The sequence below is a fragment of the Scyliorhinus torazame genome, chromosome 1 (genome assembly GCF_047496885.1).
Source record: "Scyliorhinus torazame isolate Kashiwa2021f chromosome 1, sScyTor2.1, whole genome shotgun sequence".
NCBI classification, from domain to species: domain Eukaryota; kingdom Metazoa; phylum Chordata; class Chondrichthyes; order Carcharhiniformes; family Scyliorhinidae; genus Scyliorhinus; species Scyliorhinus torazame.
In genome coordinates this window covers 289,831,212-289,855,906 of record NC_092707.1, presented here as the reverse complement: position 1 = coordinate 289,855,906, position 24,695 = coordinate 289,831,212, and the positions used below count along the sequence as shown (strand labels likewise).

The following is a 24,695-nucleotide window of genomic DNA, read 5'->3' as shown; positions in this document are numbered from 1 at the left end:
CAGTGGGGAAATTACCCCGAAATACGAGTTGAGACCAGCATAGGTCAGCCATGATCATATTGAATGGTGGGGCAGACTTGAAGGGCCTGGTGGCCTATTCCTACTTCTATTTATTGTGTTCTTTTGTGTTCAGCATCTGTGGATCTAAAAACAGAAATCATGTTTCAAGTCTAACAATGTGATTTAGGCACTAATTTAATTATTGCTGGATTTGTTGCTGATGTTTCAACAAATATAGTTTTCCAAAACTACAAACCAACTATGGATTGTTAACATTTTCCTAGTGCGGGGCCTGAGTCCCTCTCTCCGGGCCATTCGGCCCCTCTATCCACAATTACCAGCAGTTACTGCGCATGCCTAATACTGACAATTCCCAGCGTTTGTCAAGAATAACTATGCACACGCGCAGCTGCCAGAGCAGCGTTTAGAACAGGCGCATGTGCGTGTGTGTGCTATCACATTCTGACAGGACTCAGTTAGGGGCGGGGCCTGAGGTACACATGCCACGTCCCTCCACGTGCATCGTGCCATTCCTGGCCCCTCCTCTTCGGACCTACCTCGTTCCCACACCCAGCTCCGAGAAACTACCCTCTCCAGACCACCCCCATCTCCAGACCCCGCCCTTTTCTGACCCCGCCCATGCCGGTCCTGCCCTTCTCTTCGGATCCCGCCCATCTTGGACCCCGCCCTTCTCTCCAGACCCCGCCCTTCTCTTCAAACCCCGCCCATCTCCCAGGCCCCGCTCTCTCTCAGTCCTGCAACCTTTATTGCAACCATTTATACAGACCCCGCACATCATTTGACTCCGCCCCTCTCAGACCCCGCTCCACTCTGTCGGACCCCGCCCCTCCCAGATCCCGCCCCTCTCTCTCAGACCCCGCCCCACTCACTCGGACCCCGCCCCACTCTCAGAACCCCGCCCCACTCACTCAGACCCCGCCCCCACTCTCTCAGACCCGCCGCTCTCGCAGACCCCCGACACACTCACTCAGACCCCACCCCTAAATTTGACCCCGCCCCACTCCCACACACAGCGCCCACTCAGACCCCGCCCCACTCCCTCTGATCGCCCATTAAGGCCCCGACCCACTTAGACCCCGCCTCACCCGATAAGACCCCGCCCCACTCAGACCAAGCCCTTCTCAGACCCCGCCCCACATTCAGACCCCGCCCCAGTCTCCGGACCCGGCACACTCAGACCTCACCCCGCACACTCAGACCCGCCCATTTCCAAACCCCGCCCCGCTCACCTACACCCCACCCACTGCCAGAGCGCGCCCCCTCACTCAGACCCCGCCCACCCCAAGACCCCGCCCCCTCAGCCGGCCCCCCGTTCCAGTCTCGTTCTGGTTTTGCTGTCGGTTGTGCGAGGGGCCGGAGTGGGACCGGATCCGGCGTCAAGCGGCAGGTAGGCGGCTTCACCCCCCTCCCCCCTCCGGGAGCTGAGTCCGGACTCCCACTGGCTGAAAGGCGGCGGTGGGGAGCCTCCACTCGGGGGATCCCCGGCCGCGGGTCCCGGCCTCTCTCGGTCTCCGCCCCCCCCCCCCCCCCCCGGCTGGAAGCGGCAGTTTATATGAAAACGACCGAGAACCGAGGGGGAAAACAGGGGCCACAATAAGAACATGATTCAAAATATCAATGATCAATATTTACAACAATCAATGTAGCATTATTTGTAACTATCACTCATTAAAAAAACAATGTTTAATCAATAACATCGATATTAATGATCAATATTAATCTGGACATCAGTGATCAATGAAGTGAACCTTTCTGTTTAAAACGATAAGAAGGGTCACACACTGACCGCTGCCAAACCCCACGGGGGGCAATGGGACTGACCCCCACCCCATCCCACCCCAGTGATTTATTCCCCCCCCCCCCCCCCGGTTTATTGGGACGGGGAAATATTGCCAGGTAGTCCTGCTGTGTGCTTGTGAGTCCCTCAGTGGCTCGCCACACAGCGGATTCCAGCTGTTGCCTTCTTGTGAGGGAGTTTGCAATTTGTAGAAAGAATTTTTAAAAAATCGAATGCAAGAAAAATAAGCTTCAAGGTTAAAGAAAAGGCACATGTTGCCCAAAGAACTACTTTGTTCGGTGTGTTGAAGGGATTGTTTAAATTGGTTCTTGGGGATAGGGTACGTAGAGTAAGAGCAATGATTATGATGTTTATGTGTCTTATATCGGTTTAATTCCAATAATTGAGTTTTGGCAATTTATAAGAATAATATAGAAATTCCCACATCGAAGGACTTCTGGAGAAGCCAGAATTTGCAATGCAGCTTTTCAATTGCTAATGAATGAAGCACCACTGTTAATGGGTTTATAGGAATGATATGTCATAATCTTAATTTAATATTTGGTGAGTATTATTTTAATAGCTTTTTTTCAACATTATCTGCGTATGATTTAGAATGCATATTTTAATTGGGTGAATGGTGAAATGGAGTTTCACATGACCCAGAATTAGCATGTGGTACATTTGTTCCAAATAAACGGTTTCCCCAAGCCAAACTTTACTGACTACCAAACTAATGAAGTTTAAAAAAAAATTGTATGGGTTTAGAGGTTATCACAGTATAAATTAAAATATATTGTGGACACTGCATACAGACAGCTTATATCCATATTGCAAGGAAAATTGTACAGGCAGTATGTTCCACATAACTCTCCACAGTCAGCCAAAGTTGGGAAAAACAAAAGTTATTCTCATTTTTGGGAAATCATGCAAAGGTCAAAAATATGCATTGTGTCAAATTGTGATTCATCCTAGTTATGTTGTATGTAGCTGCTAATTGTGCCGACAGGAATTGATCTATCATCTGGGATTTGTTCAAGCAGTGCTTTTTGTACCTGGAGTTTAACAGATTGAAGCCTCTTGTTGTCTGTTGGTTAAGGGTCCAGGAATATCCCAGTTGGGTGCTGTCAGAGGGGAAATTTTATTATTTGCTAATGTGTTTTTGTTCACTGATTCTGTGTGATGTTTGAAGCCCTGCTTTGGGGAAATTAGTTGTTACTGAAATCGGGCCTAACAGTTTCATTAGTGTCCATTGTAGGTCCTGGTTTTAAGGAAATAGCTTGAATAAATAGGAGTTATATTTTCACTGAGTACCTTTTTTTGATAACTGCTTTACTTGTTGGCTCAACGATCTGAAATGGAATCCTTGTTTTGTACAAGGATGCATTAAATCACTTATTCCATTCATCTCTTTTATTGTCGTCACAATTTTCAACATCAGTGGCTTATCTTCCCACTTCTGCGCTGTTCTCCCCCCCCCCCGCGCAGTAAAACTGTTAGGCTGCTGATCTGACATCTGGTAATATTGGAAAGACTGGAGTCAAACCCTGCATCAGTTCCATCCCTGTCTGAAGCTGTGCTGTGATCCAGCCTGTTCAGAGAAGATTTTGTATCATTTTTGAGATGAGTTTTCAACAACGTATCCACACAATCACTCAGGCCGTCTATTTCACCTCCATGGTACTTCTACACTCTTACCTCAACTATTTAGCTGTGGAAACCCTCATCCATGCGTTCATTACCTCTAGGGTAGACTATTCAAATGCATTCTTGGCTGGCCTGGCCTTCCATATTCTATCTGTAAACCTCAGGCCATTTAAAACAATGCTGACAATGCCCTGACTCACATCAAATGTCATTCACCCATCTGCCCTGTGTCCATTGGCTCCTGGTTAAACAATGTGTCAATTTTAAAATTTTCATCCTTGTTTTCAACTTGCCCCATGACCCAACTTCTACTTTCCAGTCTCACAATCCTCAGATAGCTGTGCTCCTCTAATCCTGGCCTCTTTAACATTCCCAATTATAACTGCTCCACCATGGTGGCTGAGCCTGGCCTAAAGCACTGGAATTTCCTCCCTACACCTCTCACTCACTTCATCCTTTAAGACAACTCTGTAAGATCTACCTCTTTAGCAATGCTTTTGGTCAGTCATCTCATCTAATGTCTCCTTCTGTGGCCTGGTCATATTTTGTTTCATAATGCTCTTGTAAAGTGACGTGGGATGCTATATAAATATAAGTTGCTTGCAGTCTTGGGCCGAGCAGTTGCCGTACCAGGCTGTGATGCAGCCAGATAGTGGGGCAGCACAGTAGCATAGTGGTTAGCACTTCACAGCGCCAGGGTCCCAGGTTCGATTCCCCGCTGGGTCACTGTCTGTGTGGAGTCTGCACGTTCTCCCAGTTTCTGCGTGTGTTTTCTCCGGGTGCTCTGGTTACCTCCCACTGTCCAAAGACTTGCAGGTTAGGTGGATTGGCTATGCTAAATTGCCCTTGGTGTCCAAAAAGGTTAGGAGGGGTTAGGGGGATAGGGTGGAAGAGAGGGCTTAAGTGGGTCGTCGCAGACACGATGGGCCGAATGGCCTCCTGCACTGTATGTTAATAAAATAAATAAATATAAGTTGTCATATTGTCTCTCTTATGCATAAAGTGATTTCATTGGGGTGTGCTTAAGATGTGCATCTATCAGTTTCTACACTCAATCCATGTATACAATGTACAACATAAATTGCAAAATACCAGACAAGGGCTGGTTGGGCAAAATTGTAATCAGAAATCTGGTTTTGACTATGCAACGAGATGTAAATTTCACTCACCTACCTTTATTGGCTTTACAACCTGACGGCACTAATATGTAAAGCAATGCTGAGAAAATGTCTTCATGCTACACTGAGTACCGGTTTGTAATGCCATAAACCTTCAATCCCTATATTCTTCAGTTTATCTTTAACTCTTGTACCGTGCTATCCTGCATTCCGGATATTAAAAAGAAAAGAAAAGCATTGTTTAACCAGACTGTACACTGTATGCAACACATGAGCTGCAGCCAGAATTGATTTTAAACCAGTAATGTCAATTCTTCTGATAATAAAACAACACATTTAGTTCAAGAAGTCTTTCTAGCCTCTTGATTAAATTACTATTTTGTAATCTCATGCAAGATGTTTACCTTTCTTTGAAAGTATGAGAAACATTTTATTCTCCTACAAGTTTTGTTGGGCCAGAGCGCTGAATGATTTTGAAAAATATAAATTTAAAGTTCCCAATTTTGTTTTCCAATTAAGGGGCAATTTAGCGTCGCCAATCCACCTACCCCACACATCCTTGGGCTGTGGGGGTGAGACACGGGAAGTCATGGGGTCACAGGTCGGCGCAACATCGAGGGCCGAAGGGCCTGTACTGCGCTGTAATGTTCTAATATTCTAATGTCTGTGTGGAGTTTGCACAGTGACCCAGGGCCAAAATCGAATCGGGACCTTAGTGCCATGAGGCAGCATTGCTAACCATTGTGCCACCATGTCGCCCCCAGTGCGCTGAATGATTGACAGTGACATTTAGATTTATTGCCACGTGCAGCGAGGTACATTGAAAAGTATTCTTCTATATACAGTCAAGGCAGATCGCTCTATACATAAAAACAGAAAGCATGCTATTAATACACAATATAAATACATAAACATAGACATTGGGTGATGCATATGGATTGTGTATCTCCTAACAGTATGCAGAAAATGTATCCTGTAATTTAGATGTTGTGGTGTTGAAAAACTAAAGTCACTTGTGTTTCCCCACAGCAAAGGAGCAAAGATTTGTAACTTGGAGTGGAGGGTCTGGAACCCTTGATTTCAGAGTGCAGTGTGGTAATGCTCTGTATTCCCTGTTAATTCACCAACTGTCCCGAGATGACTATCTAATGACTTTCACTTCTACCAAACCTTTGTACCATAAACAGTCCAGGGTAGTTTATATCATGGGAAAGTTAGATGGAAGGTGTAATGGAGCAAATATTGAGTTCTGAGGCAGAGCGGTTTAGGAAGAAAGCTCGAGAAGGCTTTGTAATCTCTGTCGCTACTAAAGAGCACATGTGTGAACAGAAGGCCAGAGGTGCTGAGACAGCCAGGAAAAAGTCAGGCTGTGGAAAAGATCAGGTCAGCAACAATGTTGCTATTGCTAATTTCTGGCTCCTTCAGTGGCAAAATCACAACCACAGAAACATGGGGCCAACGTGAAGGAGCAGGGTTTGGTGTAGAGATGTCCGCAGTCAGCTGATCGATCTCCGTCTCCCAGAATGTGAAATGCACCAATAGCAATTTTAAAGAGGCCATTAAAAACTTTGGGTGCTGTTGTTGAACATGAAAATAAATGTAGTAAAGTCTGACAAGTCACCGTCTAATGTAGGGATTTCTGTATTTGGATTTGGGAGGATGACCGCTGTGCAAATTGTGTAATACATTGAGAGAACAGGAGAGAACTCTGGAATTTCATTCTGCTTTTTACAGAGTTAAGTCAAGTACAATAATTTCCTTTGGCTTCTCTTAAATATTTAAAGTTTTTATCCTGAGGTGTGTCTCATGTGCTCTTTCCTGTTGAGGTGTGTCAGTGTTCCTTCCTGTTGAGGCGTGTGTTAGTGTTCTGTAATGTTGGCGTGTCTGTCACTGTTCTGTACTGTTGACGTGTGTGTCAGTGTTCTGTAATGTTGATGTTTGTGTCAGTGTTCTGTCATGTTGGCGTGTGTGTCAGTGTTCTATCCTATTGGGGTGTGTGTCAGTGTTCTGTAATATTGGGGTGTCTGTGTATCATTGTTCTGTCCTGTTGGGGTGTGTGCCAGTGTTCTGTAATATTGGGGTGTCTGTGTTTCATTGTTCTGTCCTGTTGGGGTGTGTGTCAGTGTTCTGTAATGTTGGGGTGTCTGTGTATCATTCTTCTGTCCTATTGGGGTGTGTGTCAGTGTTCTGTAATATTGGGGTGTCTGTGTATCATTGTTCTATCCTATTGGGGTGTGTGTCAGTGTTCTGTAATATTGGGGTGTCTGTGTATCATTGTTCTGTCCTGTTGGGGTGTGTGCCAGTGTTCTGTAATATTGGGGTGTCTGTGTTTCATTGTTCTGTCCTGTTGGGGTGTGTGTCAGTGTTCTGTAATGTTGGGGTGTCTGTGTATCATTCTTCTGTCCTATTGGGGTGTGTGTCAGTGTTCTGTAATATTGGGGTGTCTGTGTATCATTGTTCTGTCCTATTGGGGTGTGTGTCAGTGTTCTGTAATGTTGGGGTGTCTGTGTATCATTCTTCTGTCCTATTGTGGTGTGTGTCAGTGTTCTGTAATATTGGGGTGTCTGTGTATCATTGTTCTGTCCTATTGGGATGTGTGCCAGTGTTTTGTCCTGTTGGGGTGTGTGTCAGTGTTCTGTAATATTGGGGTGTCTGTGTATCATTGTTCTGTCCTGTTGGGGTGTGTGTCATTGTTCTGTAATGTTGGGGTGTCTGTGTATCATTGTTCTGTCCTATTGGCGTGTGTGTCAGTGTTCTGTAATATTGGGGCTGTCCTGTTGGGGTGTGTGTCAGTGTTCTGTAATGTTGGGGTGTCTGTGTATCATTGTTCTGTCCTATTGGGGTGTGTGTCAGTGTTCTGTAATATTGGGGTGACTGTGTATCATTGTTCTGTCCTGTTGGGGTGTGTGCCAGTGTTCTGTAATATTGGGGTGTCTGTGTTTCATTGTTCTGTCCTGTTGGGGTGTGTGTCAGTGTTCTGTAATGTTGGGGTGTCTGTGTATCATTCTTCTGTCCTATTGGGGTGTGTGTCAGTGTTCTGTAATATTGGGGTGTCTGTGTATCATTGTTCTGTCCTATTGGGATGTGTGCCAGTGTTTTGTCCTGTTGGGGTGTGTGTCAGTGTTCTGTAATATTGGGGTGTCTGTGTATCATTGTTCTGTCCTGTTGGGGTGTGTGTCATTGTTCTGTAATGTTGGGGTGTCTGTGTATCATTGTTCTGTCCTATTGGCGTGTGTGTCAGTGTTCTGTAATATTGGGGCTGTCCTGTTGGGGTGTGTGTCAGTGTTCTGTAATGTTGGGGTGTCTGTGTATCATTGTTCTGTCCTATTGGGGTGTGTGTCAGTGTTCTGTAATATTGGGGTGTCTGTGTATCATTGTTCTATCCTATTGGGGTGTGTGTCAGTGTTCTGTAATGTTGGGGTGTCTGTGTATCATTGTTCTGTCCTATTGGGATGTGTGCCAGTGTTTTGTCCTGTTGGGTGTGTCAGTGTTCTGTAATGTTGGGGTGTCTGTGTATCATTGTTCTGTCATGTTGGCGTGTGTGTCAGTGTTCTGTCATGTTGGCGTGTGTGTCAGTGTTCTGACATGTTGGCGTGTGTGTCAGTGTTCTGACATGTTGGCGTGTGTGTCTGTGTTCTGTCATGTTGGCGTGTGTGTCAGTGTTCTGTCATGTTGGCGTGTGTGTCAGTGTTCTGCCATGTTGGCGTGTGTGTCAGTGTTGTGTCATGTTGGGGTGTCTGTGTATCATTGTTTTGTCCTGTTGAGGTGTGTGTCAGTGTTTTGTCCTGTTGGGGTGTGTGTCAGAGTTCTGTAATGTCGGGGTGTGTGTCAGTGTTCTGTCATGTTGGGGTGCTTTACAGTGTTCTGTACAGTTGGGGTGTGTCAGTATTTTGTAATGTTGAGGTGTGTGTCTGTTCTGTAATGTTGGGGTGTGTGTCGGTGTTCTGTTGAGGTGTGTGTCGGTGTTCTGTACTGTTGGCATGCATATCAGTGTTCTGTCATGTTGGCGTGTGTCAGTGTTCTGTCATGTAGGCCTGTGTGTCAGTGTTCTGTCATGTTGGTGTGTGTCAGTGTTCTGTAATGTCGGGGTGTCTATGTATCATTGTTTTGTCCTGTTGGGGTGTGTGTCAGTGTTTTGTCCTGTTGGGGTGTGTGTCAGTGTTTTGTCCTGTGGGGTGTGTGTCGGTGTTCTGTAATGTTGGGGTGTGTCGGTGTTCTGTAATGTTGTGGTGTGTCGGTGTTCTGTAATGTTGGGGTGTGTCGGTGTCCTGTAATGTTGGGGTGTGTCGGTGTTCTGTAATGTTGGGGTGTGTCGGTGTTCTGTAATGTTGGGGTGTGTCGGTGTTCTGTAATGTTGGGGTGTGTCGGTGTTCTGTAATGTTGGGGTGTGTCGGTGTTCTGTAATGTTGGGGTGTGTCGGTGTTCTGTAATGTTGGGGTGTGTCGGTGTTCTGTAATGTTGGGGTGTGTCGGTGTTCTGTAATGTTGGGGTGTGTCGGTGTTCTGTAATGTTGGGGTGTGTCGGTGTTCTGTAATGTTGGGGTGTGTCGGTGTTCTGTAATGTTGGGGTGTGTCGGTGTTCTGTAATGTTGGGGTGTGTCGGTGTTCTGTAATGTTGGGGTGTGTCGGTGTTCTGTAATGTTGGGGTGTGTCGGTGTTCTGTAATGTTGGGGTGTGTCGGTGTTCTGTAATGTTGGGGTGTGTCGGTGTTCTGTAATGTTGGGGTGTGTCGGTGTTCTGTAATGTTGGGGTGTGTCGGTGTTCTGTAATGTTGGGGTGTGTCGGTGTTCTGTAATGTTGGGGTGTGTCGGTGTTCTGTAATGTTGGGGTGTGTCGGTGTTCTGTAATGTTGGGGTGTGTCGGTGTTCTGTAATGTTGGGGTGCGTCGGTGTTCTGTAATGTTGGGGTGCGTCGGTGTTCTGTAATGTTGGGGTGCGTCGGTGTTCTGTAATGTTGGGGTGCGTCGGTGTTCTGTAATGTTGGGGTGCGTCGGTGTTCTGTAATGTTGGGGTGCGTCGGTGTTCTGTAATGTTGGGGTGTGTCAGTGTTCTGTAATGTTGGGGTGTGTGTCCGTGTTCTGTAATGTTGGGGTATGTCGGTGTTCTGTAATGTTGGGGTGTGTCGGTGTTCTGTAATGTTGGGGTGTGTCGGTGTTCTGTAATGTTGGGGTGTGTCGGTGTTCTGTAATGTTGGGGTGTGTCTGTATTCTGTAATGTTGGGGTGTGTCTGTATTCTGTAATGTTGGGGTGTGTCGGTGTTCTGTAATGTTGGGGTGTGTCGGTGTTCTGTAATGTTGGGATGTGTGTCCGTGTTCTGTAATGTTGGGATGTGTGTCCGTGTTCTGTAATGTTGGGGTGTGTCGGTGTTCTGTAATGTTGGGGGGGGGGGGGTTTGTCTGTGTTCTATAATGTTGGGGTGTGTGTCCGTGTTCTGTAATGTTGGGGTGTGTCGGTGTTCTGTAATGTTGGGGTGTGTCGGTGTTCTGTAATGTTGGGATGTGTGTCCGTGTTCTGTAATGTTGGGATGTGTGTCCGTGTTCTGTAATGTTGGGGTGTGTCGGTGTTCTGTAATGTTGGGGGGGGGGGGGGTTTGTCTGTGTTCTATAATGTTGGGGTGTGTGTCCGTGTTCTGTAATGTTGGGGTGTGTCGGTGTTCTGTAATGTTGGGGTGTGTCGGTGTTCTGTAATGTTGGGATGTCTGTCCGTGTTCTGTAATGTTGGGATGTGTGTCCGTGTTCTGTAATGTTGGGGTGTGTCGGTGTTCTGTAATGTTGGGGGGGGGGGTGTATGTCTGTGTTCTATAATGTTGGGGTGTGTCTCCGTGTTCTGTAATGTTGGGGTGTGTCGGTGTTCAGTACTATTGGGGTATGTGTCAGTGTTCTGTAATGTTGGGGTGTGTCGTTGTTCTGTAATGTTGGGAGGTGTGTCGGTGTTCTGTACTGTTGGGGGGGGTATGTCTGTGTTCTATAATGTTGGGGTGTGTGTCCGTGTTCTGTAATGTTGGGTGTGTGTTGGTGGTCAGTACTATTGGGGTATGTGTCAGTGTTCTGTAATGTTGTGGTACGTGTCGGGATTCTTGTATTGGTGGGGTGCCTGTCGGGGTTCTGTCCTGTACATTGTGAAAACCTCAATAGTAATATGGTGACCTTGCTGCTGAAGCCCCTTGTCAGCACTTGCCCGTTGGACAAAATTTTAATTGTTATCAGAAGTATGCTAGCCCTTGTACAGAGCGCAATGGAAACTAACGAAGCCTCAAGTCATAATCCACAATCTTGTTTAAACTGTATACATTGTTGCAATAAGCTTTGCTCCCAAGTTGTAAATTTTAGAAACATTGATCTTGAAAATAGGATGATGTGGAGATGCCGGCGTTGGACTGGGGTGAGCACAGTAAGAAGTCTTACCACACCTGGTTAAAGTCCAACAGGTTTGTTTCAATGTCACTAGCTTTCGGAGCGCTGCTCCTTCCTTAGGTGAATGAAGAGGTGAATGAAAATAGGAGGAAGAGGAGACCATTTGGGTTTCAAGCCTGCTCCGCCATTCATTATGTTCATGGCTGATCATCCAGTTCAGTAACCTGTCCCTGCTTTCCACCCATATCTTTTTGATCCTTTAGCCCCAAATGCGATATTTCTCCTCGTCTCTGTCCTAAATAGTTTACCCTGTATCCTTAGTCCGTGACCCCTGGTTCTGGATTCCTCCACCATCAGGAACATCCTTCCTGCATGTACCCTGTCTAGTCCTGTTAGAATTTTCTAGGTTTTTTATGAGATCCCACATTATTCTGAACTCCAGCTAATATAATCCTAACCAACTCAATCTCTCCATATATGTCAGTCCCACCATCACAGGAATCAGTCTGGTAAACCTTCTCTGCACTCCCTCCATAACAAGAACATTCTTCCTCAAATAAGGTGACCAAAACTGCATATAATACTCCATGTGTGACCTCACCAAGGCCCTGTATAATTGCAGCAACACATCCCTGCTTCTGTAGAATCCTCTCACTATGAAGGCCAACATAACATTTCCCTTCTTTACCACGCTGCACCTGCATGCTTGCCTTCAGTGACCGTTGTGCAAGTGCACTGCTATTAAATCTTTTATAATGGACTCTAGCATTTTCCCCACTACCGACATCAGAGTGACTGGTCTATAATTCCCTGTTTTTGTTTCTCTACCTCCCTTTTTAAATAGTGGAGTTACATTAGCTACCCTCCAATCTGTAGGAACTGTTCCAGAGTCCATTGAAGATGACCACCTTTTTCATCCACTTTTTCTGTGACTGTTTAAGTAGTCTGGGATTTAGATTATCAGGCCCTGGGAATTTATCAGCATTCAATCCCATCAATATCACCCAACACCATTTTCCTATTAATATTGACCTCCTTCAGTTCCTCCCTCTCACTAAACCCTGTGTTCCCCAACATTTCTACTTTATTTGTGTTATCCTTTGTGAAGACAGAATCAAAGTATGTATTTAGTTGGTCAGCCATTTTTGTTCCCCATTATAAATTCCCGTTTCTGATTGTAAATTTTGTCTACAACAGTCTCTCTATTCACACACCTATAGAAGTTTTTGCAGTCCGTTTTTATGTTACCCGCAAGCTTACTCTTGTACTCTATTTTCCCCTTCTTAATCACTTCCTTTGCTGAATTCTAAACTGCTGTCAACTCTCAGGCCTGTTGTTTTTTCTGGTCAATTTATATGCCTCTTGGATCTAATATTATCTCTTAATTTCTCTTGTAAGCTATGGTTTGGTCTCCTTGCCCATTTTATTTTTACGCCAGACAGGAATGAACAATTGTTGCAGTTCACCCATGTGTCTTTGAATGTTTGCCATTGCCTATCCACCATCATCCCTTTAAGTAACGTTCCTCCATCCATCATCGCCAACTCGTGCCTCATACCGTTGTAGTTTCCTTTAATTAGTTTCAGGACCCTGGTCTCCGAATCAACTACATCACGCTCCATCTTGATGAAGGATTCTATCATATTGTTGTCGTTCATCCCAAGGGGTGTGGCGCAACTAGATCACTAATTATTCCTTTCTTATTACACAGTACCCAGTCTAGAGTAGCCAGAGCACCATCCCATTTACATTCCAGGAATACCTCTTCTGCGGTATTGTTAGTAATTTGATTTGCCCAATCTATATGCAGATTAAAGTCACACATAATTTCAGATGTTCCTTTATCACATGTGTCTCTAATTTTCTGTTTGATGCCAACATCACCACTACATTTTGGAGGTTTATATACAACCCCCACTAATGTTATTTACCCCATGGTGTTTCTCAACTCAACCCACACAGATTCCACATCATCAGAGCTAACATCTTTCCTCCCAAATGTGTCAATTCCCTCTTTTTTTTTAAACAAACAATTTTATTGAGGTATTTTTGGCATTGTAAACAGTAACAAAATACATTAGTGTGCAAATATCAATTACAAAAACATAGTGCAAATAACAGTCCCTCTCTCGCGAATAGACCCGCCTATTCTTCCCCCCTACCCTACACTATTCTACCCCCCCCCCCCGACGATTAGTTCCCCGCGAAGAAGTCGATGAATGGTTGCCACCTCCGGGCGAACCCCGATAGTGATCCTCGTAAGGCGAACTTGATTTTTTTCCAAGCCGAGAAAACTTGCCATGTCCGACAGCCATACTTCGGTCTTTGGGGCTTTGAGTCCTTCCAGGCCAACAGTATTCGTTGCCGGGCTACCAGGGAAGCAAAGGCCACAACGTCGGCCTCTATCCCCTCCTGGACTCCCGGGTTCTCCGATACCCCATAAATCGCCACCTCTGGACTCATCGCCACCCTTGTTTTCAGGACCCGGGACATGACGTCAGCAAATCCCTGCCAGTACCCCCTGAATTTTGGGCACGCCAAGAACATGTGGACATGGTTCGCTGGTCCTCCTGCACATCTAGCATACTTGTCCTCCAGCCCAAAGAATTTACTCATCCGGGCCATCGTCGTGTGGGCCCGGTGAACTACCTTGAACTGAATCAGGCCAAGCCTGGCGCATGTTGCGGTTGCATTTTCCCTCCTCAGAGCGTCTGCCCATACGCCTCCCTCCAACTCCCCACCAAACTCCTCCTCCCACTTGAGTTTCAGTTCCTCGGTCCTTGTGTCCTCCGCTCCCACAAGCTCCTTATAAATATCCGAGACTCTCCCCTCTCCTACCTCTCCCCTGGAAACTACCCTGTCCTGGATCCCTCTTGGTGGAAGGCATGGAAAGGACAAAGAGCAAAGAAAATTACAGCACAGGAACAGGCCCTTCGGTCCTCCCAGTCTGCGCCGATCCAGATCCTTTATCTAAACCTGTCACCTATTTTCCAAGGATCTACTTCCCTCTGTTCCCCGCCCATTCATATATCTGTCTAGATGCATCTTAAATGATGCTATCGTGCCCGCCTCTACCACCTCCGCTGGCAAAGCGTTCCAGGCACCCACCACCCTCTGCGTAAAAAACCTTCCACACACATCTCCCTTAAACTTTCCCCCTCTCACCTTGAAATCGTGACCCCTTGTAATTGACACCCCCACTCTTGGAAAAAGCTTGTTGCTATCCACCCTGTCCATACCTCTCATAATTTTGTAGACCTCAATCAGGTCCCCCCCCTCAACCTCCGTCTTTCCAATGAAAATAATCCTAATCTACTCAACCTTTCTTCATAGCTGGCAACATCCTGGTGAACCTCCTCTGCACCCTCGCTAAACCATCCACATCCTTCTGGTAATGTGGCGACCAGAACTGCACGCAGTATTCCAAATGTGGCCTAACCAAAGTCCTATACAACTGTAACATGACCTGCCGACTCTTGTACTCAATACCCCGTCCGATGAAGGCAAGCATGCTGTATGCCTTCTTGACCACTCTATCGACCTGCGTTGCCACCTTCAGGGTACAATGGACCTGAACTCCCAGATCTCTCTGTACATCAGTTTTCCCCAGGACTCTTCCAATGACCGTATAGTCCGCTCTTGAATTAGATCTTCCAAAATGCATCACCTCGCATTTGCCTGGATTGAACTCCATCTGCCAATTCTCTGCCCAACTCTCCAATGTATTTATATTTTGCTGTATTCTCTGACAGTCCTCCTCGCTATCTGCAACTCCACCAATCTTTGTATCATCTGCAAACTTGCTAATCAGACCACCTATACCTTCGTCCAGATCATTTATGTATATCACAAACAACAGTGGTCCCAGCACGGATCCCTGTGGAACACCACTCGTCACCTTTCTCCATTTTGAGACACTCCCTTCCACCACTACTCTCTGTCTCCTGTTGCCCAGCCAGTTCTTTATCCATCTAACTAGTACACCCTGAACCCCATACGACTTCACTTTTTCCATTAACCTGCCATGGGAAACTTTATCAAACGCCTTACTGAAGTCCATGTATATGACATCTACAGCCCTTCCCTCATCAATTAACATTGTCACTTCCTGTCTACATACAAAATCCCGCACCTGCAAGTACTGAAAGTTATTTCCCCTTGCCAGCCCGAACTTCTCCTCTAGCGCCCTCATGCTCGCGAAGCTCCCTTCCAGGAACAAGTTGCCCATCCTTCCCACCTCCGCCATGCTCTAAACCCGCCGTCCATCTTCCCCGGGGCAAATCGGTGGTTGTTGCATATTGGGGACCAGACCGACGCTCCCACTTCCCCCGCGTGCTTCCTCCATTGGCCCCAAATCCGCAGAGCCGCCACCACTATAGGGCTGGTGGAGTACCTGGACGGCGGGAGCGGCAGAGGAGCCGTGACCAGGGCTGCCAAGCTGGTGCCCCTGCACGAAGCAGCCTCCACCCGCTCCCAAACCGATCCCGTACCCACCATCCATTTCCTTATCATGGCTATGTTAGCCGCCCAGTAGTAGTTGCTGAGGTTTGGCAACGCCAGTCCCCCCTCGCTACGGTTCCGTTCCAGCATCCCCCTCTTTACCCGCAGGTACTTCCCCGCCCAAACAAATCCCAGGATGATTTTATTGATCCTTTTAAAGAAGGACTGCGGAATGAAAATAGGGAGACACTGAAAAATAATCAGGAATCTTGGGAGGATCGTCATCTTCACTGTCTGTACTCTCCCCGCTAGTGACAGCGGGAGCACATCCCATCTCCGGAACTTGCTCCTCATTTGCTCCACCAGCCGAGACAAGTTCAACTTATGCATCCTGCCCCAGTCCCGCGCCACTTTTATCCTTAAATACCTAAAACTTTCCCCAACCAGCCTAAACGGTAGCTCCCTCGGTCTATTCTCCGGACCCCTCGCCTGCACCACAAACATCTCGCTCTTTGCCATGTTCAACTTGTAGCCTGAAAACCGGCCAAATTCCCCTAGGATTTCCATAATCCCGTCCATCCCTGCCACTGGATCCGACACGTACGAAAGCAGGTCATCCGCGTAGAGCGAGACCCTGTGTTCTAGCGCCCCCCCCCCCCCCCCCCCCCCGGACCACTCCCTTCCATCCCCTTGCCGCTCTCAGAGCAATTGCCAGCGGTTCTATGGCCAACGCAAACAGCAATGGAGAGAGGGACAGCCCCTGTCTTATCCCACGGTATAGTCGAAAATACTCAGATGTCGTCCTGTTCGTCCTTACAGTAGCCTCCGGGGCCTGATATAGCAGTCTAACCCAGTCCACAAAGCCTTCCCCGAACCCACCCAGCACCTCCCATAAATAGTCCCACTCCACCCGGTCAAAAGCCTTTTCGGCCACCACTACCTCCACCTCTCTGCCACCACTACCTCCACCTCTCTGCCCACCGGGGGCATCATAATCACATTGAGGAGCCGCCTTAGGTTGGCCTGCCCTTTACAAACCTCGTTTGGTCCTCCACAATCACGTCCGGTACACAGTCTTCGATTCTGGACGCTAGGATCTTGGCCAGTAGTTTAGCGTCAACATTAATCAAGGAGATTGGCCGAGAGGACCCACAGGCTTCCGGATCTTTATCCCGTTTTAATATTAGCGAGATGGTGGCTTGTGACATCGTCGGGGGTAACACCCCATTGTCCTTCGCCTTGTTAAACACCCTAACCAGCACCGGCCCCACTATCCCAGAGAACCTTTTGTAGAACTCCACAGGATACCCGTCCGGCCCCAGGGCTTTACCAGACTGCATGGCCTTCAGGCCCCCCATTACTACTTCAGCCCTAATCGGGGCCCCCAGTCCCTCTACCATCCCCCTGCCCACCTTTGGGAAGGTCAGCCCATCCAAGAAGCGCTTCATCCCCTCCGGCCCCGTGGGGGGGTTCCGAGTTATACAGCTTGCTGTAAAAGTCCCTAAATACACTGTTCAATTCTGCCGGGTCTCCAACCCGGTTCCCTGCCCCGTCCACTACCGTCCCTATTTCCCTGGCCGCCTCCCTCTTCCTAAGTTGCTGTGCAAGCATTCTGCTGGATTTCTGCCCATACTCGTACACCGCGCCCATGGCCTTTCTGAGCTGCTCTACAGCCTACCCAGTGGATAGTGCCCCCAGCTCCGCCTGCAGTCTCCGTCGTTCCCTAAGTTGCTCTGCCCTCGGAGACTCCGTATATTCCCTGTCCGTCCGTATCATCTCCTGAACCAGTCTGTCCATCTCCGCCCTGTCCATTCTGTCCCTATGGGCTCGGATTGAGATCAGTTCCCCTCTCACCACCGCCTTCAGCGCCTCCCAGAGCACCGCTGCTGAGACTTCCCCTGTATCGTTGACCTGCAGGTAGTTCTGCATGCATTTCCCCACTCTCTCTCACACCCCCTCATCTGCCAACAATCCCATCTCTAACCTCCATTGTGGGCGCTGATAACTTTCTTTGCAGACCATGTGGAGCATGGTCCAAAATAGTGATCGCCGAGTATTCTGTATCCCTCACCCCCTCCAAAAAGTCCCTACTCATAATAAAGAAGTCAATACGAGAATAAACCTTGTGAACATGTGAATAGAATGAGAACTCCTTCCCTGTTGGCCGACTGATTCTCCAGGGGTCTACCCCCCCCATTTGTTCCATGAGCCCCCTCAGTTCCCTTGCCATTGCCGGGACCGTGCCCGTTCTGGAGCATGACCGATCCAGGTCGGGATCAAGGACTGTATTAAAGTCCCCACCCATAATCAGCTTGTGCGAATCCAAGTCGGGGATTTTCCCCAGCAGCCTTTTGATGAAATCTACATCATCCCAGTTTGGAGCGTAAACAGTCACTGGGACCACCCTCACCCCCTCAAACTTACCCCGGACCATGAGAAATCTACCACCCCCATCCGCAACTGTGCTGTCCGCCTCAAATTGAACCCGTTTGTTAATCATGATCGCGACCCCTCTGGTCTTAGCGTCAAGCCCCGAATAGAAGACCTGGCTCACCCAGCCCTTCCGTAATCGGTTCTGGTCCGCCACTCTCAAATGTGTCTCCTGCAGCAACATTACATCCGCCTTGAGAGCCCGTAAGTGCGCGAACACACATGCCCTCTTGACCGGCCCGTTTAACCCTCGAACATTCCAGGTGATCAGCCTGGTTGGAGGGCACCCCCAGGCGATCAGCCATCCCCCTTCTTGGGCCCACCCCCTGCCCATGTGCCGCGCCTCCCCTGGTCCGCCTCTTGGCAGCCCCGACCTCTTCCCTGTTACCTGGTTCAGTTCCCTCCCTCGTCAGCAGATGTTAATTCCCTCTTTAACCAGCACTGCAACCCCACACCTTTTCCTTTTTGTCTGCCCTTCCTAAATACTGAATACCCCTGGATGTTCAGTTCCCATCCCTGGTCACCCTACAGGCATGTCTTTTTAATCCTGACTATATCACATCCGTTTACATCTATTTGTGCAATTCATGCACTTTATTGCGAATACTCTGCGCATTAATGCGCAAAGGCTTACACTTGTATTTTTAACATTACGGGCTGGATTCTCCGATCAGCGGCGCCAAAATCGCGTTCAGCGATCTGCCGGAGAATTCATTTTTACGTCGGAATCGGGGGCGGCGCTGTTTTTCTGATGCTCCGCCCCTTCCAAATCGGTGTACTGGAAGAGTATGCCGCACGCTGTCGGGACAGCCTCAGGACGTCACCTGAGGCCCTCCCCATATGCTCCGAGTCCCCGACGGCGTGGGGTGCGTGTCCGCTCACTTTCCGGGGACCTCGCGTGGCGGCTGTGAGTGGGGGGAGAACCGCTGGAAGGTGGGGCTTTGGCGGGGGCTGCAGGGGGTGGTCCGGTGGTGGCGAGGGCGGTTACAGGGGGGCAGTTTTTGACAGGCCGGGTCCGCGCGTGCTGGCGCCATGTTGCATGGCGCGGTCGCTGCAGGCTGCCGCTGTGTGCATGCGCGGCCACGGACCTGGCCATTCTGCATCCGTATCAGCAGGTAAAGCCTTTACATGACGGGGCTGCTAGCCCTCAGTGGGCAGAGCATCGGTGCAGGGGCGGCTCCGTCTTTTTGGTCATAAGACCAGACGGTTCCTGCGGACATGGCCGCAGAATCGGAGAATCCAGCCCTACTCCCCCTCGGACGTCAATCCTGGTCCTGCCCCTTGGACATCAATCCAGCTCCTTTAACTGATTTAAAAAAAAATAAAAAAAATTTAGAGTACCCAATTATTTTTTTAAAAAAAATTAGAGTACCCAATTCACTTTTCCAATTAAGGGGCAATTTAGCATGGCCAATCCACCTACACTGCACATCTTTGGGTTGTCAGAGTAAAACCCATGCAGACACGGGGAGAATGTGCAAACTCCACACAGACAGTGACCTGGACCAGAATCTAACCCGGGTCCTCAGCAGTGTAAGCAGCAGTACTAACCACTGCGCCACTGTGCCACCCTGACTTTAGGATTTGTGCCGTTTTAAGTAACTAAAGCAGCGATGATATGAAGCTACTGTGGATGTCAACAGTATCTTTAAAAACATGGTCCGAGTTTGATCTCCAGACTGAAAGCAAAAGGACCATTGTAGAGGAGAGTAGAGGCCTGAATATGGTCGTGCTCTTCGTATGTTCCTGGGCGAGTAATCCAGAGGCCTGGTTGCGAGTTCAAATCCCACTGGGGCAGTTTTGTCAATTTGAAATCAGTTTGGAAAAAGATCTGGAAATAAAAAGCTCATATCAGTAAAAGTGACCACGGAGCTGTTGGCTTGACATAAACACCGAACTGGTTCACTAATGTCTTCACCTGATCCTACCAGCGTATGATTCCAGTCCCATACCAACTCTTGACTGAGCTTATAAACTGTTGAATAAAATTGCTGCAAAGAATATCGCAGTGTTTCAGGAATTGTGAAAGACTTGCATATATATCATACCCTTCACAACCTCAGCATGTCCCACACACTTTAAGTGTGATCACTGTTGTACTGCAGGAAACGTGGCAACTAGCTTTCACACAGCAAGATCCCACACGCAGCAGTGATAATGATCAGATCATCTAACTCAATTATGTTGATTGAGGGATAAATATTGGACTGAACATTGGTGTTAATTTTCCTGCTCCCTTCGAAATAATGCCCATGGGATCTTGAGTGGGTGTCTGAGAGAACAGACAGGGTCTTAGTTTAGAACATCTCGACCAAAGGAAAGTACCTAATACAGTCGGAATGGCAGCCTTGATATTTTTGCTCAACTAGAGACTTTGTAGATCAGTGATGCCCAATCCTCAGAATGAATGAATAACAAAAGAAAATCTCATGTTGTCTAGATTTCTATTGGTGTTTATTGTCCAAAACTAGCCTCTTGTAACACTCACTTGCTTTGCTCCACTGATAGCAGCCCCATGCTCTGCAAATCCCTTCCTAAAGCCCTTTCTGCCTCTTTTCTCTTTCCTCCTTAACGATCTACCCGGTTAACCAAGTGTCACCACCCTCCCTGACATTATCTCCTTATGCTCTTCATCCATGTTTGTCTAATTATGTTTCTATCTGTCCAATATTTATCCCTCGGGTCGGCCCGGTGGCACAGAGGTTAGCACTGCTGCTTACAGTGCCAGGGATCTGGGCCTGATTCCGAACTTGGGTGACTGTCTGGTGCCCTGTTACTCTCACTATGACGCTATTAACTCATACTTTCAGCAACAACAAAAAATTAAAGCGTGGAAGAACAAGTCTAAATAACAGCAGACATTATTACAGTCACTTACTCCTACAGCAAATCTGGCCCAGTTGTATTATGTGTCAACATTATGTGTACCTGTATTGTGTAATGATTGTATGGACTGAGACAATAAAACATGAAAGGATGTTTAAAATAGCGCAAGATAAACATGGAAACTATAGCCTGGATTTTATTATAGCCCTTTCTCCCTGTGTCTGTGTGGGTTTCCTCTGGGTGCTCCGGTTTTCTCCCACAGTTCAAAGATGTGCAGGTTAGGTGGATTGGCTGTGCTAAATTGCCTCTTAGTGTCCAAAGGGTGAGGTGGGTTTGCTAGTTGTTGGGATAGGGTGGGATTGTGGCTCTGGGTGGGGTGCTCTTTCCAGGAGTTGGTACAGACTTGATGGGCCTCCTGCACTGTAAATGCTATGATCTATGAAACACCAGGTGATGAGTTATGAAGTTTAAAAAAAATAAATTTAGAGTACCCAATTCTTTTTTTTCCAATAAGGGGCAATTTAGCATGGCCAATCCACCTACCCTTCGTATCTTTGGGTCACGGGGGTGAAACCCACGCAAACACAGGGAGAATGTGCAAACGCTATATGGACAGTGAACTGGGGCCGAGATCGAACCTGGGTCCTCGGCGAATGAGTTTTGAAGTTAAAGGCACTAACTAAATGTAGCTTATAGTTTCAAGTCTTTTGTAATTGATTTTCTTGAATGTGTTTCATTCGCCAGTTTGATCAATCTATCGAGTTTTCAGATACAGAATGAACAGGACTCCAGCTGGGGCCCAGCTTTGCTTAGATCGATAGACCTGCTCATTTTACTCCAAATGATGACCTTATAAATAATAATAAAATATTTATTATTCTTTATTTTACACATTTTACTAAAAATGAATGACCTTCTGCACTGTAACTAACCTATAGTTCACCACTTAGGTTCAGTTAAGGACGTTTAAAATGCAAGTGGAATTTCTCACTGTGGGGATGATTGACACAGGCTCAGAGAGCTCTGTTCCTGTGAGGGTAGGAAGGGGAGAACACAATCTGTCAGGGAGTGAAAAAGTTTGTCCAACCTTCTGAATGGTTAAAGGTGACTCTAGTTGCTAACTGCTCAAGCTCCGAAATGAAGAATAACTGAGGACAAATGAAACAATCCCAGCATATCACACTTTTCAGGATTGTGAAAATGTTTGATTTATTGTAATTCCCCCCCCCCCCCCTCTTTTTTACCCCATTTTTCCTGAAGATGGTTGAATTTGCTGGAGCTGGATTTGCTGTATTGCCCTGTTACCTTGCCAAAACATTTTTTGTGTGAGACAGTGTAGCAACTTTTCCCAGAAGATGGTTGAATTTGCTGGAGTTGGATTTGCTGAGTGTTGTTCTGTTACCTTGCCAAAACATTTTTTTGTGTGAGACAGTGTAGCAACTGTCAGCAATGATGGAGATGTGCGAGACAAGCTTGGCTGAATGTATTATGTAAGAGAGTTGAACATTTAACTACTGGTATATGATGTACCTGGCACACAACTGTAATGATGCTCTTAATTATTAGAGAACAAATAAACTTGCATTTACTTTGGGTCACTTGCATTCTCAGGACATTCCAAAGTCAAGAGACATTCGAAGTGTAAAACGATACTTCTTGTTGATATTCCCGTAAGAGGAGCAGTACTGCAGGCTTGGATTAGGAATGCTGTGATTAAACAGCCCTGGATAAAATCCAGGCTACAGTCTCCATGTTTATCTTGTGCTATTTTAAACATTTTTTCATGTTTTATTGTTTCAGTCCATACAATCATTACACAATACAGGTACAGACAATGTTGACACACATAATACAACTGGGCCAGACTTGCTGTAGGAGTGAGTGACTAATAATGTCTGCTGTTATTTAGACTTGTTCTTCCACACTTCGGATTTAATTTTTTGTTATTGCTGAAAGTACGAGTTGGTAGTGTCACAGTGAGAGTAACAGGGCACCAGGGATCTGAGTGAACAGGACGAGCAACTGTGTCTTTCCTTAACCAAGCAGTGAAATCAACTCAGGCCGTGAAGGAGTGAGTAAATTCAATGTCAAATAAAGTACAGAAAACCAGTAACAAGAGCGAAAGAAAGATTGGATTGAGAGAGGGAAAAGTGAGAAAGGAAAAGTAAAAAAAATTTTTTAAAGTTAATCACAAAATTGTTACAGTGCAGTAGGAGACATTTCGGCCCATTTTGTCTGCACCGGCTCTCTGAATGAGCAATTTACTAGTGACATTCCCCTGCCTTCTTCCTGGGACCTTGCACATTTTTTTTGTTCGTTCATGTTTCGCGCTTTCAAAAAAATTTAAATCCTAAGTGCCCAAGCCTAAATGAGAGACCAATATTTATTGCCCATCCCTAATTGCCTTGAGAAGGTGGTGGTGAGCTGCTGCCTTGAAACACTGTGGTCCATGTGGTGTAGGTATACCCACTGCTGTTGGGGAGGGAATTCCAAGATTTTGACCCAGACATGGTGAAGGGACGGTGATATATTTGTAAGTCAGGATGGTGAGTGACTTGGAGGGGAACCTTCAAGTGGTGGTGTTCCCAGGTATCTGCTGCTCTTGCCATTCTAGATGGTAGTGGTCGTGGGTTTGGCAGGTGCTGCCTGAGGAGCTTTGGTGAGTTCCTGCAGTGAATCTTGTAGATGGTACACATGGCTACCACTGTTCATTGATGGTGGAGGGAGTGAATGTTTGTGGGTGGGGTGCCAATCCAGCGGGCTGCTTTGTCCTGGATGGTGTTGAGCTATATTTTGTTATAAATGCAAAGTACCCGATTCTTTTTTTTCCAATTAAGGGGCAATTTAGCGTGACCAATCCACCTACCCTGCACATTTTTGGGTTATGGTGCGAAACCCACGCAAACACTGGAAGACTGTGCAAACTCCATATGGACAGTATCCCAGAGCCGGGATCGAAACTGACCTCAGCGCCGTGAGGCAGCAATGCTAACCACTGCCACCGTGCTGCCCCTTTAAGGGGAAATTTAGTGGCCAATCCACCTACCTTGCACATCTTTGGGTTGTGGGGGTGAGATCCACACAAAGACGGGCAGAATGTGCAAACTCCACATGGACAGTGACCTGGGGCTGGGATTGAACCCAGGTCCTCAGAGTTGTGAGGCAGCAGTGCTGACCACTGCAGCACTGTGCCGCCCCAGTGTCAAGCTTCTTGAGTGTTGTTGGAGCTGCACTCATCCAGGCAAGTGGGGAGTATTCCATCACATTTCTGACTTGTGCCTTGTAGGTGGTGGACAGGCTTTGGGGAGTCGGGAGTTGAGTTACTCACAACAAAAATCCAGTTTCTGACCTGTTGTGGCCACAGTATTAATATGGCTGGTTCAGTTTAGTTTCTGGCCAATGGTAACTCCAGGATATTGATAGGGAAGGATTCAGTGATGGTAATGCTCATCACAGTTGCTTCTTTTACCAATGACTTTAAATCTGTGCACACTCGTTCTCGATCCTTCCACCAATGGGAACAGTTTCTCCTTATCTACTCTGTCCAGACTCCTTATGAATTAGAATACCCGTATCAAATCTCCTCTTAAATGTCTGTGTTCATCCAATTTTCTTTTGAAAGCCACAATTAACCAACCTCTACACTTTCAGGCAGTGCATTCCAGATCCTAACCATTTGCGTTAATACGTTTTTCCACATCTTTCCATTGCTTACATGGATATACAAATTCAGAGCTGGAATGGGCCATTGATAAGATCATGGCTGATGTGACTATGGCCTCAACTTTCAATCTACTTTTCTGTCTATCCCCTATACCTTTGACAGTCTTGTTAGTCAAGAATTCCACAGACTAACGACGCTCGGAGAAAAAGTTTCTCCTCATCTGTCTTATTAAAAAAATTTAGATTACCCAATTTGTTTTTTCCAATTAAGGGGCAATTTAGTGTGGCCAATTCACCTAGCCTGCACATCTTTGGGTTGTGGGGGCGAAACCCACGGCAAACATGGGGAGAATGTGCAAACTCCACACGGACAGTGACCCAGAGCCGGGGTCGAACCTGGGACTTGGCGCCATGAGGGAGCA

The 24,695-nt window shown here is 47.0% G+C and overlaps 1 protein-coding gene across 2 annotated transcripts in view; it reads left to right on the top strand.

The window, feature by feature from the left end:
* Window positions 1–24,695, top strand: part of b3gnt2b (UDP-GlcNAc:betaGal beta-1,3-N-acetylglucosaminyltransferase 2b) — a 269,680-nt gene that overhangs the window by 209,136 nt on the left and 35,849 nt on the right. The window contains exon 1 of one of the 2 annotated variants that reach the window (XM_072507322.1): window positions 1,294–1,408. The exons of the other annotated variant lie outside the window; for it this stretch is intronic. The gene's annotated coding sequence lies outside the window, so the exon portion shown is untranslated. Of the gene's footprint in view, window positions 1–1,293; window positions 1,409–24,695 lie in introns of those variants that run through there. 2 annotated transcript variants of the gene reach the window in all.